This window comes from Pezoporus wallicus, unplaced genomic scaffold, assembly GCF_028554395.1.
Source record: "Pezoporus wallicus isolate ANWC-B61680 ecotype Strahan unplaced genomic scaffold, APGP_CSIRO_Pwel_v1 scaffold_11491, whole genome shotgun sequence".
NCBI classification, from domain to species: Eukaryota; Metazoa; Chordata; class Aves; order Psittaciformes; family Psittacidae; genus Pezoporus; species Pezoporus wallicus.
The window spans coordinates 471240-487588 of NW_026642649.1; the positions used below are offsets into that span (position 1 = coordinate 471240).

Below are 16349 nucleotides of genomic sequence, written 5' to 3' on the forward strand. Positions count from 1 at the left end.
ACAGCCTGGCCATCAGAAACATCCCCAGTATGTGTTAAGCATCTCCTGTAAATTCCCTTTCGGTGTTCACAGGCTGGTTTTGACCGTAAGAAAACTTAACTGTTCTCAGTACAGTGGTGCTCTCCATACCTCTGGAGAGCTCCACACTGTCAGAAGCCATCCATTGTTGTCCATGACAAAAACTCCCTGTCTCTGCTGCTACCGAACACTGAACTGAAATGCTTACGATAAGGCAGATGAGCCAAGACTCCTGATTTGTGAAGAAATAAATCAATATACACAGGCTATTTTAAATCCAGCTTAAACCCCAATTCATACAGAGTTAAAGAAAAGGGGCAGGGGAAGGGCAGATTTAGCTGGTGCCACCCAGCTTTCATGGCACTGAGCTAAAGCAGCCAAATACTTTCTTGCTCTGCTCTCAAGGACAGCTTCCCTCTCTCCCAATGCTATTTTGCTTTTGATGACTCACAGCAAAGCACCAGCCTCTGACCACCCTGTGGTACCTGCACATTGGAACAACAGAAAGAAGAATGTGGGAATAAGAGACAAGCGAGGTAAAAAAGAAAGAGGAAAGTTATCGTGGACAAAATTCCCAGAACAACAGGGCATCACTGGACCACTCTCCAATCCGTCTCTCACACCGGATAAAGCCAGACTCTGGACCCCAAACTGGTACTATTTGTGGACAGGAATGCATTTAAATGTTAAGAAAAAAGCATCTGGTTTGAAACCTTTTAAAAATCTAATAGACAGGAACTGGAACCAGCGTTTCAGACTCTACCTGAGATCAAATTCTGGATGAGCAGATCGCTTAATGCCTTGCTTTCACCTCCAGCAAACGAGACTCTGCCTTTCTGGTCTAATGCAAGCAATACCAATGGCTCCAGAAACACAAGCAACAAAGTGGAGGAATCCAAACCATTCCCTCACATTGTAAAAGGTGCCCACATCGGCTCTATCACAACATGAGGCTTTTTGCTCACAAACATACCAGGGTCGTTAAGTCCCCCCCATTAGCAGGGTTTTCCATTATGTCTCTGCATAGGCATGGATTGGCTGAGAGAGGCCAGGCACTGGAACCTCCCTTATTCTACACAGAAGAGTACATAAGGCTGGGGAATGGAGAGGATGATTTTGATTAATCCAACATAAATAAAACTCCCTGAAAACACAGCGAACAACAGAGGTTCAGACTTGTGTAGGTAAAACCCAAGGGCTACAATGGTACCCAGGGGCAACTTCATTATCCTCAGCTGAGCTGCACATGGGACTAATGTAACCCCCAGAAAAGGGTCAAGAGAAACACAACGATCCATTAATAAGACCTATAAGGACGTTCATAGAGTTTAGTTCAAACTCCTCCTTTCAGCTGCTGTTTTTAGTGCAAGCAGGTACATACAGCAGTATCACCGTTTCTGTTCTGCTCCCTCTGCTGCTGTCAGAGCCCTTTCTTCTATTGTCTCAAATGAGTTTTAATTTAAATAATTCATATTCTCAAACCCCATAAGATCCGGTTAAGTACTCTGAGGCTTGTTCATCTGTCTACTTGAACAGTTTTCTTCAAGACGTATCTGTAAGCTGAAGAACAGTTTTATTTTTCTTTAATGAAGCAGCTCTCTGTGTTATAGCCAATTGTTTCAGTTGTGGGCTGCAAGCAGTGTTCCTATTCCAGAAAGGGAACACTGTCAGGTTCTAAATGTGGCTCTGTACCTTAGGTGTAAAACTGTGCAGTAGCCTGTTATTGTATCAGCTGCCACTATTAAGCTAGAAAAAGAAAAAAGGAGGTGGACAGGCAAAGCATTAACAGCAGCATCATCCCAGGACTCAGCACTTTTTGTACTGAGGGACACATTTGGTAGCTTATTCTATTTCCAATCTTGCCTTCCTTGAAGATGATGGTTATTTGGCTAACACAGTGAAGATGGCACACTGTTCTTTGTTTTGATGAACTAAAGCATCCCAGTGTAAAACTGGAAGCACTGGAAAATGTAAATGATACAGAAATTACTCAAATACTTTTTCCTATCCCAGCACCTGTAGAAACAAGGCTCCTGTAACAGACACCTCACTGAAGGTGACCTACCTGCTGTCTCCAAAACAGTAAATATGGCCTGTTCTCTCTACTTCTCTCCTGCTTCTCTTGAGGGTCCCCTCATTCCTCCCTCCCCAAGAAGTTAACCTGCAAGCCTACCCATGACACAGCAGCTTTGGTTCACCTTTCCAGAGCTTTACAGACAAGTCCCTTTACTGATTTTCCTGGCTTTAAGGAAGTATCCTAAAGATCTCCAGAAGAGATGACCTTGCCACTCTACATGATGGAAGGCAGCAGCAGTTATTAATTTTGCCAATACAGAATTTATTACACCTCTCTAAGGGTAAACAGGAGCAAACCTGAGTGCCCAATGATGTGAGCGAAAAGCTACTGGATGGCATCTGTTAACACCCACAGCCTAATCCCCAATACTTGCATTGCTGAAACAGGACCACTGGTTTTGGTTAGAGTTAGAAGGGACCTTGAAGATGACCTAGAACACAGATGTCCAGAAATGCTTTACAGCATTATCTTGGTACTTCTGCTTCTAAATGCCTTTACCTTAGGAATGAATTCCTGAAATAAAAGTGACAGGGCTGTAGGCCCATATGATTTAGTATTTAAAAAGAGATCCGCCTAATTCTGAAGGTTCATTACCAGCAGTTGGAGGAGGAAGGGCTTGTTCAGCAATATGGCCAAGAACTGGCTCCTTCTCTTGTTCTTCCTAATAGCAATCCGGAACACGAAGGGTAGGACATCTGCCTGATATTTCAATGAACTCTTTGATGGTTACCATGAGGTATTCCCTCTTATTCCCTGTGGCATGGCAAGCCTTACTAAAGCAAAGCACTTAGGGAAACAGTGAACTGCAAAGTGAACAGCCTGCAGAGGAAAGCCCTTTTTCATAATGCTAACTTAAGTTTTGCCAAGGGTGGGACTCCTAAGCAGGGATATTTTCATCATGCAGTAAGGCTATCCTCAAAAGACCCAAAGGAAAGCATGACACCTAAGCATTACACTGAAACTAACTATTAGACAGGCCAAACTCATTTAAAATCAAATCCAACAACACTTAACTGGCTGCTAGGCTAAGCCACTTACTGTTTAAAGACCAGAAAGCCCAGTGTGGCTCTTGATGAGAGCAACACAACTGACAGCAGTGCATTTGGATTATCATGTTTAGAAATTGGTGGTTAAGGATCCTGAGTTACCACGGGATTAAGAGCAGAGCAGAGAATCTCAAGTGATGCACTGCTGCTGTCAAACACACACAGCTCCACCACCCTTTCTATCCAACCTGAAAATACTCACAGAATAGCAGGAATATGCTCTTTTTCTTCCTTTTTAAACTCATACCTTTTTATGGGTACAATATTTTCAAACCCAACTCCTCCTCAAGATTGATACCAGCAGGAAAATAACTTGAACGGTAGGTAGCATCTTCAGGCTGCTGCACAGCCTTGTTTCACTTCGACATTTGTCAGTATGGTACATGTATTAATTTAGCTATGGTTTTTTGAAGCTTTTAAGTCTGCCTAGAATCACAGGGAAAGTAAAAATAACCTGGCAATACAGAGATCTGTGTGTGCTGCAGGAATTTACATTTCCAGGGATGAGCCTGTGAACTGTACTAGTGAGAAGTCTTCCAGGACTACAGGGCAATCCGAGAGGTGAAGCATTACTTGATTATTTATAACAGAACAAGCCATTTTAATTCTTACATCAGCAATGCCAAGCATTTTGGTTATGACCTCCTATTACATCAGTTTGGATTTTCCAGTAATTCCTAACTGGAAGCATGTGTAGTAGTGTCATATTAGAACAACACTCCTGTCCCCAGGACCAAGGGTCTCGGCTTTCCTAAGAGACTTCATTCACTCTTTGAAGTAGCTCAAATCATGCTCACATAGCACTTGCACACCGGAGCAATCCCACTGAAATCCATACAACAGCTCCTGTGACTAGTTCTGCTTAGCACAAAGGAGAACTACAGAATCTGTTACGAAGCAATCCACTCTTAGATATAAATTAAATTCACTTTGGGTAATTATCTCCTCTCCCACACACAGAGAAAAACTGGAGCTACAGAAAACTACATGTTAAAAACTGTAAATAAGACATTATTGGTTCTAATACATATGAGCGACCTGATCCAGTTGAAGACGCCGCTGCTTATTGAAGGGGGGCTGCACCTCTGAAGGTCCCTTCCAACCCAAACTGTTCTATGATAGCGCAGGAGCCTCCTTTCTGGCTGTTACAGCAACACTGGTGCTACTCTGCTGCAGGGTTAAAATAAATGGTCAAACGTTACTGCCAGAATCAAAGAGCTAAACATTCACAGCAGGGCTTGATTATCTTGATTATCAACCTGGCACGATGTAAACCGCACACATCTACTTCTGCTGAGTCAAGGTGGCTTTAAAAACAGTGGATTCTTCTCTTCTGAAAAAGACTCCCTACGTCTTTGAGGCTGTTAGGGTTAGCATGGGCTATTTATAGGCATCAGTGAAAAGGAGGAAGTCTTACTCTGCTCTCCTCCTGCTCGCTGCTGGTAAGAGGAGCTTGCAGGATTTCAGCAAAATCACTGCCTTCTTTTGACAGAACTGCAATTATCAACAGGAGACAATCGCGTGGCAGCGAGATAAATCAGTGCTGTTACAGAATGACTTGGAATGAGGAAGCGCTCTGACTGACTGTGCTGCTGGACTGTAGCAGCCAACTTGGCTACCAGTACTTTCTTTCTCTTCCTTTCTCCCTGCATCCTGAGAGCAAAGCAAGTGACAAGCTGTTATCCCTGGTGGAACAAACATCCTTTCTTATATATTGATAATGAAAGCTGCTGCTTGATTTGCAACTGGCTCACATGGAGCTCTGACATCTGTAACTGTCTTTAGGAGGAGGTGCCTTTTGACTGATTTCACAGGACAATTTGAGCACTCCAGGAGGAAGACAACCCCCTGATTCCAGGGACCAGCCTAAAACTCATGGCAGTTTTAGCACTTGTTTCAACACAACCAAGGTTTCTGCTTCTGCACTGGTGTTCCTTTTAAGCAGCTCCTGAGTTTACACCACACACACAACCTACTGCATTCACCTTTCATGGGTGCTCTCTGGCACTGGCCATCAATGGATGCTCCAACTGCGTTGTGGCATCAGAGATGCGCCATACCCTTGGTCAGGTTACATGGCTTGCCAGTACTAATGATGTCGAGGCAATGATGACACAGGATCAAGGGCACGATCTGAAGGATCTGGATTCAGGCCCAGGTATCTGTTTGTGCAGGAGATCATGATGAAATGGGCACATTTCTTTCCAGTCACAAGCTCTACACACTCTGATCATCTTTCGGCAGCCCCCTACTGCAAACTGCAATAACTTCTGGGATTTTGGTGCAATAAGACCTTTGAATTACAGCTCAGGCAAACTTGTGGAACAAGCTGCAGCTGAGCTCTGGTGTTTAAGCTTAAAATCATATAATTAGCTGTGGGCCTTTCCTATACTTTCCACATTAGAAATCTGCCATGCCTCTCCCTGACTGACAAGAAAACAGGTCTCATTCATTACCAGTAACAGCTAACAGAATCCAAAAGGTGTTTGTTTCCTTCTTGGTTGAAACCTGGCAGCAAAGTGCTTTGTAACCCCCAAAATCTCACACATATCGAGCAATCGTTTGTCTTACCAAATCAATGACAAGTATTAATGCTCAGATCTGTATATGCTTGAAACACTGGATGTTTACTCCACCGAAGAAATTCATGGTTGGACATTTCTAGCTTATACCTTAAATATATAATACAAATTCAAAGCCTTGAAATTTGCTGGGCTAGAACCTTTAGCAGAGAAAACTGTTACTGGGATTGGTGTGAAGATGAGCCTGGAGGAGAGGTCCCATGACTTTCAAATGATGGAAATCCTGCATGCAAAGGTGAGCTGATATGTAATGTCATGCATGAACAAGCAGAACAGATTTTGAGATTCACCTGTACCTCTTCTGTACCATTAGAAATGAGCATAATTCCACTTGCAACTGAAAATGGGACTTAAGGCATTCTAAGCATAACCCCAAAACATTAACTTGCTGTTTGAGATAGGGTGGTAATTTAAACAGGGGATTTTAAAAGGTAAGTTGGAAAGTAGAACAAAGGAATTTATTTGTGAAATAACTGTAAATGGACTTTTCACTCTTCTATTCAATATTTAACAGTGTTATAATGGCATTTAAAAGCAGAACAATTCAAGACCAACTATTAACATATAAATACAGTGCAACTTCTCATTGCAGTCACAAAGCACAGGAGGTATTTCTAACTCAAGCCTTTGCCTATTACCCCATGCAACAAAACGGCTAGTCATGTACAAGTGAGAGATTTGGTGGACATCACATACCTCTATGCAGCTGTAGCAAAGCAGGACCCCAAGAGCTTGACAGACCATAAAGAATCTCTCATCAGTGAGGATCCCTTTCCCGAAAGCTGAGCAGAGCTTCTGACAGCCAAATGGCTTCATTCCACCCTACAAAAGGTGCGTATGGGGAGCAGGGAGAGAATGTCTCTTGTGAGGGCACAGAGAGAGTCAGGAGAAAAGACTGGTTATTCTGTGGTCCTTGCCTTCCCTGTGGCTAGTGCCACAGGTACATTCTAACCCCTTGTGTCAAACACAGGGACTGTGAATTAGTTTTCTTACAGAGCAAGCTTCTTCCATCCACAACATTCCTCAGCATCACGCTGAATTATCAGATGCAGAGGTGGTAACACAAGCAACAAAGTGCACACCTTGACTCTGCTATGCATTATACCCATCAGGTGTCCGAATGGAGGACGGACAGGCTCTGCAAAGGCACTCTGCTGCTTTCACACAGGACAGCAGGAAACACAAGCAGATGAGAAAAGCGGCAGTCCTCACTCTGCAGATACCTATGGGACAGTCATGGCAGCCCTTCAGGAAGCATCCAGTGGGGCTGGGGTAACCTATGACTGCTTACACTTTGCCAGAGAAGGGTGGGAGCTAGGAAAGACACCACACAGCTTGATGAGGGGCTCCAAAGGCAGCACAGAATAACACCATCCTTTGCAGTCGCTTCTCCCTTAGGCACCAGGCAGAAAACCCAGCCTAAAGTTAGAACCTTATTAACTTCCCCAGCAAAGCACTGGCAGAGCTGCATTTGTAGGGAACCAGAAGATCTATTTTTGTTTGTTTTCAAGCCTGTTTAATTACCTTGGTGAGGCTAACAAAGGAACCTTCTGCTGCTTCCAAACAGAAGAGCTGCAGCTAATCCTGAAAGCCTCCCCTCCGCTCCCAAGATCCGTGGGTGCGTGTCTTTTATACATGTGAACTCATTCAAATCTTTTCACCATTTCCCCCACCGGTTTTTTTTTAGCTCCATTTCCCTCTCACTGGTGTCAGGATACAGCACACACCGGTGACAGCTTTGATCTTGCTGGAGATAACCGTATGTGGGTAGATTCGTTTTCTTTCAATGCAGACTGGGAGCAAATCCAGAGGTCGAGCCAGAAAGTTAACAGCTATTTGAAAACCTCATCTAAAAGAAAATCCCTTTGTGTGGTGTCTAATATGCCTTCGGATGTGAATCCTGAAGTACCTCGCTGCGGAAGCTGCTCTCTGTACCACCATGTTCCAAGTCTTAAGGAAACTGAAGTTCAAAGACTAAGAGAGCTGGGTTTGCAGCTATGGAACAAGCACTTTCTTTGCCACATCAAAAGCGCTGATAAAAGCAGTCCACCAATTCAGGAGAAGAGTATATTATCTGATATATTAATTTGTGTGCTAGCATTAATACAAAGATCTCCTTTTTCACCCCATTAAAAGACTGATTTTATGCATTACAGAGGAGTTACAAATGCCCAAACCATGGCTAACCAAAGTTCCACTTTCTATGAAGGTCATCTGTGTCCTCTGAGGTCTGACTTTCACATGGGTTTTTTTGAAACCACTGAATTCTTAACCTGTGAAACTGGCCAGAATTTGTATGAAGCCCATAAAAAGGTGATCTATGCCCTGCATGCTTCTCAAAATGCTGCTGACTTACTGCAATACTTATGGGTTCTGCAAGGTATCGATGCTAAGAATGCACAACTCAATCCTTATTTTCATTTTCAGAGAATGCCATGACTCTTGTTGTACCGGAACTTTATTTTGGTGAGGTATGCATGCAGGTGATGCTCCCCTGGGAAGAGTATCAATGGTTGCAGATGAAACACTGTCTAGTTACTTGGCCTCTGATGCTCAATAAAGAACTTAAAATTGAGTCTCCCTGATACAAAGCCAATCTTCATTCCTATCGTGCTTCTCCCCACAGGGGCATGTCTCTAAGAGGGCTGTAGAATCAGGGTTGGAAGGGACCTTAAACCTCCTCCAGCTCCAACCCCTGCCACGGGCAGGGACCCCTTCCACTAGAGCAGCTTGTTCCAAGCCCCTGTGTCCAACCTGCCCTTGAACACTGCCAGGGATGGGGCAGCCACAGCTTCTCTGGGCACCCTGTGCCAGTTCCTGTGGTTCCTAAGGATGAGGAGTGTGGGGTGCCTGTGCTGCTGCTGCTTCTTAACCGGGCGGCAAAACAGCACGGCAGAGCAGAAGGAATCTGCAGTACTCTAGCTCTGAGGAAGACCCTAAGTCAACACAAAGTCATTTACGGTTTCTTGCTTTTACATTTTTGCAGTTAAGAATGGAGAAGAGCGGTGATTTGTACTTAAGAGACCAAACGAACGAGCACCATAAAAGCAGCGCACCCAGATGGGGGCAGACATGCTCCTACGGGCCTGCGCTGGGCTCAACTCTAATCCCAAATGACAACACACGAGTGGTAGCGACACGCGATCCCTCTTTGTAAGACCACTCCTGAACTCCTGCCAAAACCCCGCTCTGCGTGCCACTTAGTGCATCGAGACAATGGAGGAATAATGACAGGCCTGTGCAATCTGCTGGGACTGACAGTTCCCATTGTTCTCCAAACTTGGTGACGCACAGGAGTTTTCGGATCAGCGCTGCGCACTGCCGCACCAAACGGGCGTCAAGCAAATCAATGGGCTTTTCACCAGTCACTCCTCTTTGTTTCACTGCTCCTCCGGTTTTGTTCCATGCCTGGTGTTGCTTTGTTGTGTGCACTTGCCATGTGTGATGCGAGGGTGCATGTACCGGACGGGGAGTGAGAGCTTCCTGTGACTTGGCACGATGCTCTACGTAAGCCAAGTCCTAGCATGGAGTGACTCTGCCTGAAAATGCTTTTTTTCCAGACACAGAAATGAGGCACTGGTCTCGTTTGAGCAGTTAGTCTGATCTGGAGTTACGACTGTCTGCAATTCATCTGGATGTAAACACACTGAGCCAACTAAAGAAGAGTTATTTGGTTTGCAGCTTGTGTAAAAGCTGTAGATCACTTGAACTGTAGTGCACTTGAATAAAGGGGTGAAAACACAAATACAACTGAGGCAAAACAGAAGACTGGTAGCTCTAGAATCTGTTTACCCAGTATATGATTGACCACAGTGTTTTTACTGAGAGTGAAAGAGGGTTAAGGTCCAGGGAAAAAATGAAATACTCAAATTCACTGCCTGTGGACACACACAAAGCCTCCCTTCTGGATTCCTGCTCTATGCTTCCAGCATTGACTAAAATATCACACATTGGTTTGGGTTGGAAGGGACCTTAAAGCTCATCCAGTTCCAACCCCCTGCCACAGGCAGGGACACCTTCCATTAGGTTGCTCCAAGCCCCATCCCACTGGCAATGAATGAGCTCTGTGAGCAGACGAAGGATAACCCATTAAGGTTAAAGCCCCTGGAAACAAGTCAAAACCTCTGCGATGCCCACCCCACCCAGGTTTTTAACATGACTGCTGCTGAGGGAAACAGAGAGGAAAAACAACCTGCTGCCTTTGTAAAACCTTGCTCTTCCAAGAAAAATGTACACAGAAAACTGAAGATGGGATCAAGGTCTGGTGGCTTCTCATGTAAGTCAATGGAGGTATGCCAACTTGGTCTGGCACCAAGCATTTTAGAAGACATATGAGTCCACTGAACCAAGTGTTTTCCAATGCAACCAATTAAAGCTACTCCAAGACAGCATTTTTCAGCTTCTGCATCCTCCCAACTGCTGCCAGCATGCCACAGCTCTCACTGAAGCCTACTCACTCCTCTGTTGCTGGAACTCTTATAGCCTGGGAATCTGTAATGCCTCTCCCACGTAGATCATCCCCGAGCAGTAATGACAAGCAACTGTTCTCTGCACCATCAGGTCAAAAATCTAATGCAAGCACGGCTTTGACTGCAACACGAGTTCTCCTACCGCAGGCACCACTGTGGGTTGAAGCCCTCAGACAGACTGATCCGATGCACTATCCACAGCTCAGCAGTTGGAGGCTGCCTCTCTCCCTCCCCGTCCCCCTCCCTTTATCTGCTAATGCACAGGGATAGACAAGCAAACAAATCCCTTCAAACAAGGTTATGGGAGATACAGGAAATCTATCAGTCACACAGTATTTGTCTAGCGCTAGTGACTAAACTTGAGAGGTTTGTGTTGTTTGAACTAGATCCCTGGAGTGCTAACAAGCCCTGGAATATCATCTTAAGAGTTGTGGTGACCTCAGAAGGCAATGTTCTCCTAGGCTTTCACATTATCTACCAGAAAATCAATCAGAAGGCAGCAGGTATAGAATTAAAACCCCCAGACGTGCAATGGAGCATCACTATGATGCATCCCAAAGGTGTTCAAAATAACCAGCCTCAAATCAGGAGCTAACCATGCCCAGTTGTACGAGAGTCCAAGCTCTCCCTCAGCCTTTTATGGAGCATCTCAGCCTAGATCAAAGCATCCACCTCCAAGATGGGCAGTGGGCACACCTCTTTGCCTAGACTGCTGTACGTGATGGGGTTTTCAGCTCCCTCGGTTTTAAGTAAGTATAAATGAATGGTACGAGCCCCTGGGGAAGGTGACATAGCAACTAAATATCTGCTTCATTTCAGGAATGCCATTCTTGGCACTTGCATCACTGCTAAACACAACCAAGTACTGCACTAAGAGTGAATGGTTATCTCTTTTTTTGCACAGATTAGGGAAATGACATTGGTTTTAAGCTCAGTACCATAGGACGCCTGGGGCCACCATTTCAATAAGGGGTGGCCCCAACACCCCCGGGAAACACAAGGAAAAGCAACCTACATCTATGTCTTCAGAAAAGGCAATAATTCAAGCTTAACGCGGGGTCCTCCTGCATTTGTGATACATTGGGTTAAACACTCAGAAGTACACAGAGAGGAGCTTAATATAGCCTTCACCACCAGACACTCACTGCACTGATGCACTGAATTCTGTGTTCTGTGTTTCCTGATTTATTCTGACCCAACGGTTCTTGAAAACACTGACAGCTCCTTTTGGCATCAGCTCAGAGGCGATGCCGATTCCTTTAGCACAAGCTCCACAAGCACACCTTCCTGCCATAACTTGCAAGGCAGTATCTCCAAAGCAAAGCTGACCAGTTAAACCTTACTGACATGAAATTATCCCCCACCCAGCCTGAGACCCCAGGCAGCAATGTAACTTCCCAGCAGCTCCCAGCACCACAGAAAAGCAGCTGTGTGTCTAGTGCTGAAATGACCACAAAGACACTAGAAAAAGATCCCTAAAAAGCAGCCGGCTTCATCTGATGTTTGCACCTAGTTGGATTGCTATATTCCCAATACACATGGCTAGCTCAGGCACAGAGTGACAATACAGAGAGTTTGGTCCTATTTCTGCCCTGTCTCCTATGTATTTTCACAAACCAGATGAGATGACTACAGCCCCAGACAGGGTTAAAGCAGAGAGTCATCCATCCACCAAAGCTCCCGGTCTAACGGCAAATACCCGATCAAACATGAACAATGCTGAGCTGAATTCATGGCTGGGGTAATTTGAGTAACCCCAGAGGGCTACAGGGGGACAGATCTGCACACACCCCTCCCTCCCTCTTCTACATATACCATTTCTGCTTTACAGAATCAAAGCAGGGTCCCAATAGGCAAAGGAATCAACTTCTAACTCATGCCCCGCAATGGTGAAAAAGGAAACTCCACACTTTACGTGTACTCACCTGTTTCATCAACAAACAGGAAAGCTCTGGAATTTAATCTGGCTTTTAGAACCCTTCCCCAGAGAATAAATGAATGCAAAAATTCCCAACAAACTAACATAAAAGGCAGGACAATCAATGATTCCCTGGGCTGAACACAGCGAGGAATGATGAGCAACTCACGTTTTCTTGGCTTGGGGTTTAAACTAGTGTTTGACAAACCACGGTAACAACGTGTCTGTTCTTATTACACCGACACCGGGACCCCCATATGGGCACCTCGGACTTGCAATATTCCCGCTCCATGTGGCATGCCTTCCCGTTCAAACACAGAGGCGCTCTGAAATGCCTCAGGGGAATACAGCATCCTTCACAGACTAATCTTAATTAAGCTAAACAACCACCCAAGGCAAAGCACACAGCGAACTAGTTTGCCCGATGCCTGAAACCACTAGGGAGAACACGTCTTGCTCCATGTGAAACAAACCCAAGAAATCCTTCATGCTATTTGCAGTTGTTACTGCTTTTTCCTTGACACCATCCACGGATCTGTTCCCCGGGCTGAAAGAGCAGGATAAAGTACATGGGTTTACTTACAGAGATCCCCTAGCTCCATCGTTCCCGACGACAAATTCGCCTCCCACACGACAGCGAGCGGATGACTTAATGCTGCTTTCTGCGGGAGGCACAGCGCGCGCCGGCGGCAGATGGTCCCTGGTGATGCTCTCTCAGGAGATCCGTCCTCGGCATAGCCATGGGAGAGGAGGAGACCCCCTCCTTCGCACACCTTTGCCCGCTCTCCCGTCCCCACGCCGCTGGGGCGAGCATCCAGCTTTGCTTATGTTGCGGGTACCCGAGGGCCACTCGAGCTCCCATTGGCACGGCTGGGCGGAGGCAACCAATCGCATCCCGATCCAGGGAAACTCCTGCCCATTTATTTAGCATCTTGGGAAACCATATTCCTGAGGAAGAGCGAGCGCTGCTCCCCGAGCATCCTACCATCGGGGGGGGGGGGGGGGGGGGGGGGGGTGATAAATAAATCAGAGCTCCCCATCACTGGGTCTCCCCCTCTCTGCCAGTGGGGACCCGGGGCCACAGGGGAGCGTGCCGGAGCTTCACAACGACTCGCTCCATCTCCATGGAAACAGCCTGGATGCAGCGGGCTGGATTTGTGTAGCACATCTGCTGCCAGGCTCGTAATCAACTGCAATCTCATCTCTTCCCCCTCCTTCCCCTGCTTTCACTGCTTATTTGATTGTGAGTTTGCTTTCTCTCTTCATAGGCACTGGGAAAGTACACCCAGACAGAGCTGTGCACACATTGACTTTCTCCCCGTGCAAACAAACCACGACACACAAATATAGATGCGCATATGAACACAAGAAGCATCCACCCGTACACATGCACATGCTAAGGAGGTATGCTCCCTGTGTACCCAAACAATACACCTTAGTCATATTCTGAGTTTGAGTAATCACAGAATGGTTTGGGTTGAAGGGACCTTAAAGCTCCTCCAGCTCCAACCCCTGCCACGGGCAGGGACACCTTCCACTGGAGCAGCTTGCTCCAAGCCCCTGTGTCCAACCTGCCCTTGAACACTGCCAGGGATGGGGCAGCCACAGCTTCTCTGGGCACCCTGTGCCAGCGCCTCAGCACCCTCACAGGGAAGAGCTTCTGCCTAAGAGCTCAGCTCAGTCTCCCCTCTGGCAGGTTAAAGCCATTCCCCTTGGCCTGTCCCTACATCCCTTGTCCTAAGCCCCTCTCCGGGTTTCCTGCAGCCCCTTCAGGCACTGGAGCTGCTCTCAGGTCTCCCCTTCAGGAGCCTTCTCTTCTCCAGGCTGCCCCAGCCCAGCTCTCTCAGCCTGGCTCCAGAGCAGAGCTGCTCCAGCCCTCGCAGCATCTCCGTGGCTTCCTCTGGACTCAGTCCAACAGCTCCACGTCCCTCCTGTGCTGCTGCCCCAGAGCTGGATCAGGGCTTCAGGGGGGTCTCCCCAGAGCAGAGCAGAGAATCCCCTCCCTGACCTGCGGCTCCCATGCTGGGGATGCAGCCCAGCACACGGGTGGTTTCTGGGCTGCAGGTGCACACTGTAAAGTAACAGAGCAGCAGAAGACAAAACCGCTGTACGGGCTGTCAAAACACTACATCTTGCTTTCCAGCTCCATAAACTGCATCTGTCCAAACGGGGGTCAAAGTCTGACACGACTATTATGAAACTTCCTCAGCAATGTGCTTTGCTAGCGGGCTTCCAAAATTAGATGTGGCACACGCACACGGTGACCTGAGTCTTCAGGCAACTAATTCTACACTGGATGTTCCTCCCCTACTCCACCGCCCAGGGCCTGATGAAACATGCCACCAGGAAAACTTCACGCACAAAAGGGTTGTTACTCAGAGTTATAAATCTCTGTCCTACCTTCTGATGATACAGGAAAGCAATGACGAGCAGGTCAGGAGAGGAAAGGAAGCAATATCTGAGAGAGAGGAAAGACTCAGGCCAACAATGAAGTCAGCATAGGGACTCGGCAGTTGGGGGCAGTTTCTGGCTGCTCCTCAGACACTTTTGCTGGGAGACCTGAAACAATCTTTCATTCTCTCCATGCTTCTGTGACTGAAACTGCAAAAGGGGGAGAAAACCTAAATGCATCCATTTATATTACGAAGATAAGCCCAGAGAGACTCTGAGACACTGACACACTATTATAATGGCGTTAGAGAAGACTGGACAAAAAGAGGACAGATTCCTTGGTCATAAACACCTTCATTCCTTTAACTAAAAGAGGAACAAAAATTGAAGGCGCTTCTGAAAAAAAAAAACCCAAACCCCAACGTTCCTGTACTGCCCTAATAACAGACACCCACTGCCTTAGCCCTGCAAAACAGCAGCCTTTTAAAATGCACCACGACAGAGCCTTGCGGGTAGATTCCCAGATCACCCTGTGTAATAAAGGCCACTCCTTGTGAAATGTTTTCTACCTGGGTCTAATCCAGAGTCCAGGAAGGTCTTTGCAGCCTGTTGGTCTAGTGCTCACGAGCAAAGCCCACAGAGAGACACGAGACCTGGCTTCTCAGGGCACCTGCCACTCCGTTATTTCTGACAGAGAAATGAGCTTTCAAGAGAACTGCGATGCTTTGAGGGCTCAGGATGCTGTAAGGATTCATTTGTGCTTCTGGTTTTCATTCTCTTCTAGAGCATCGCCCCCTCCTACTTCCTGCAGCACCACTGCTATGACGATTACCCTGAGCCTGCAGGCTTTTATGGTCACTCCTTCAGTTTTGAAACATTAAACTGTGGAGAAATGTACGATGTGCATCTTAAGGGAAGGGAGGGGGGCAACTAGAAAGCCTCAGTTTGCTGGCAGGACTGTCATGGAAAAAGGCAATCTACCCAGTTGCATCCCTCTCCCACCACCTCCTGACGCCTACATCACACAGGGGAGAGGGTGCTCTGAGGGTACAGTCCATACCCTTCACTTGTGTGTGAAGGATAAAGCAGTTCAGCAGTTCCATTTGCTAGTCATTGCTTCTTGTTTAGACTGGAACTGCTGTTAATACACAGAGCTTAAAACAGTCATGCAAACCATAAATACATACGTAAAATGCTACCGGACAGCGAAACCCGACTGTCCTGTCACATTCCCACCGGGTCTTTATGCTGCTTAGTTTTTTTAAGCCAATATGAAATTGGAGAGCTTCCTAACAAACACTTTGTTCCTTTCTGTTGATGATACAGAGTTCAAAACTGCCCATTAGGAAGGGCCTTGTTAAACAAAGCTCTGCTGCAAGCAAACCTAATGATTACCAGTGCAACCTGGAAGTGGCTGGAGAAACACAACCTCGGTCCAGTTTATAAACCTCTTCATCTGTATTTCACCCACCGATGGCAAAAGGCTGTGTCCCAGATTAGGGCAACCAGTCATGAACTTAGAAGCCCCATTTTTAAGGTGTTTTCCTGCTGTAAGAAAGGAACAGAAGTGGCAGAGATCTGTTTCTGATGGCAGCAAGCTGTTAGTTTTAACTGTAAGAAGCCTCACCCTTTGTCACCTTCTTTTCTTAGTAATCTCCCCTGCAAATGGCATTCCTGTTCCTCCCAAGGCTGTGGTGTGAGAATAAACAGGCTGAAAGTTTCACTGCGCTCCAAAGCAGGCCAGGGCACAATTACCCAAGAAAGCTTTTAAAGGAGATCAAATATTCACAGCTAGAAAAACCCAGGCAAATTCAAAGCGACTTCATAAATGAGACTTGTGAACAATCT

The 16349-nt window shown here is 46.4% G+C and overlaps 1 protein-coding gene across 3 annotated transcripts in view; it reads right to left on the reverse strand.

The window, feature by feature from the left end:
• The window catches only part of ELMO1 (engulfment and cell motility 1), a 222404-nt gene that overhangs the window by 65020 nt on the left and 141035 nt on the right, over positions 1 to 16349 (reverse strand). Inside the window, exon 1 of one of the 3 annotated variants that reach the window (XM_057431312.1) lies at positions 12694 to 12961. The exons of the other annotated variants lie outside the window; for them this stretch is intronic. The gene's annotated coding sequence lies outside the window, so the exon portion shown is untranslated. Of the gene's footprint in view, positions 1 to 12693; positions 12962 to 16349 lie in introns of those variants that run through there. 3 annotated transcript variants of the gene reach the window in all.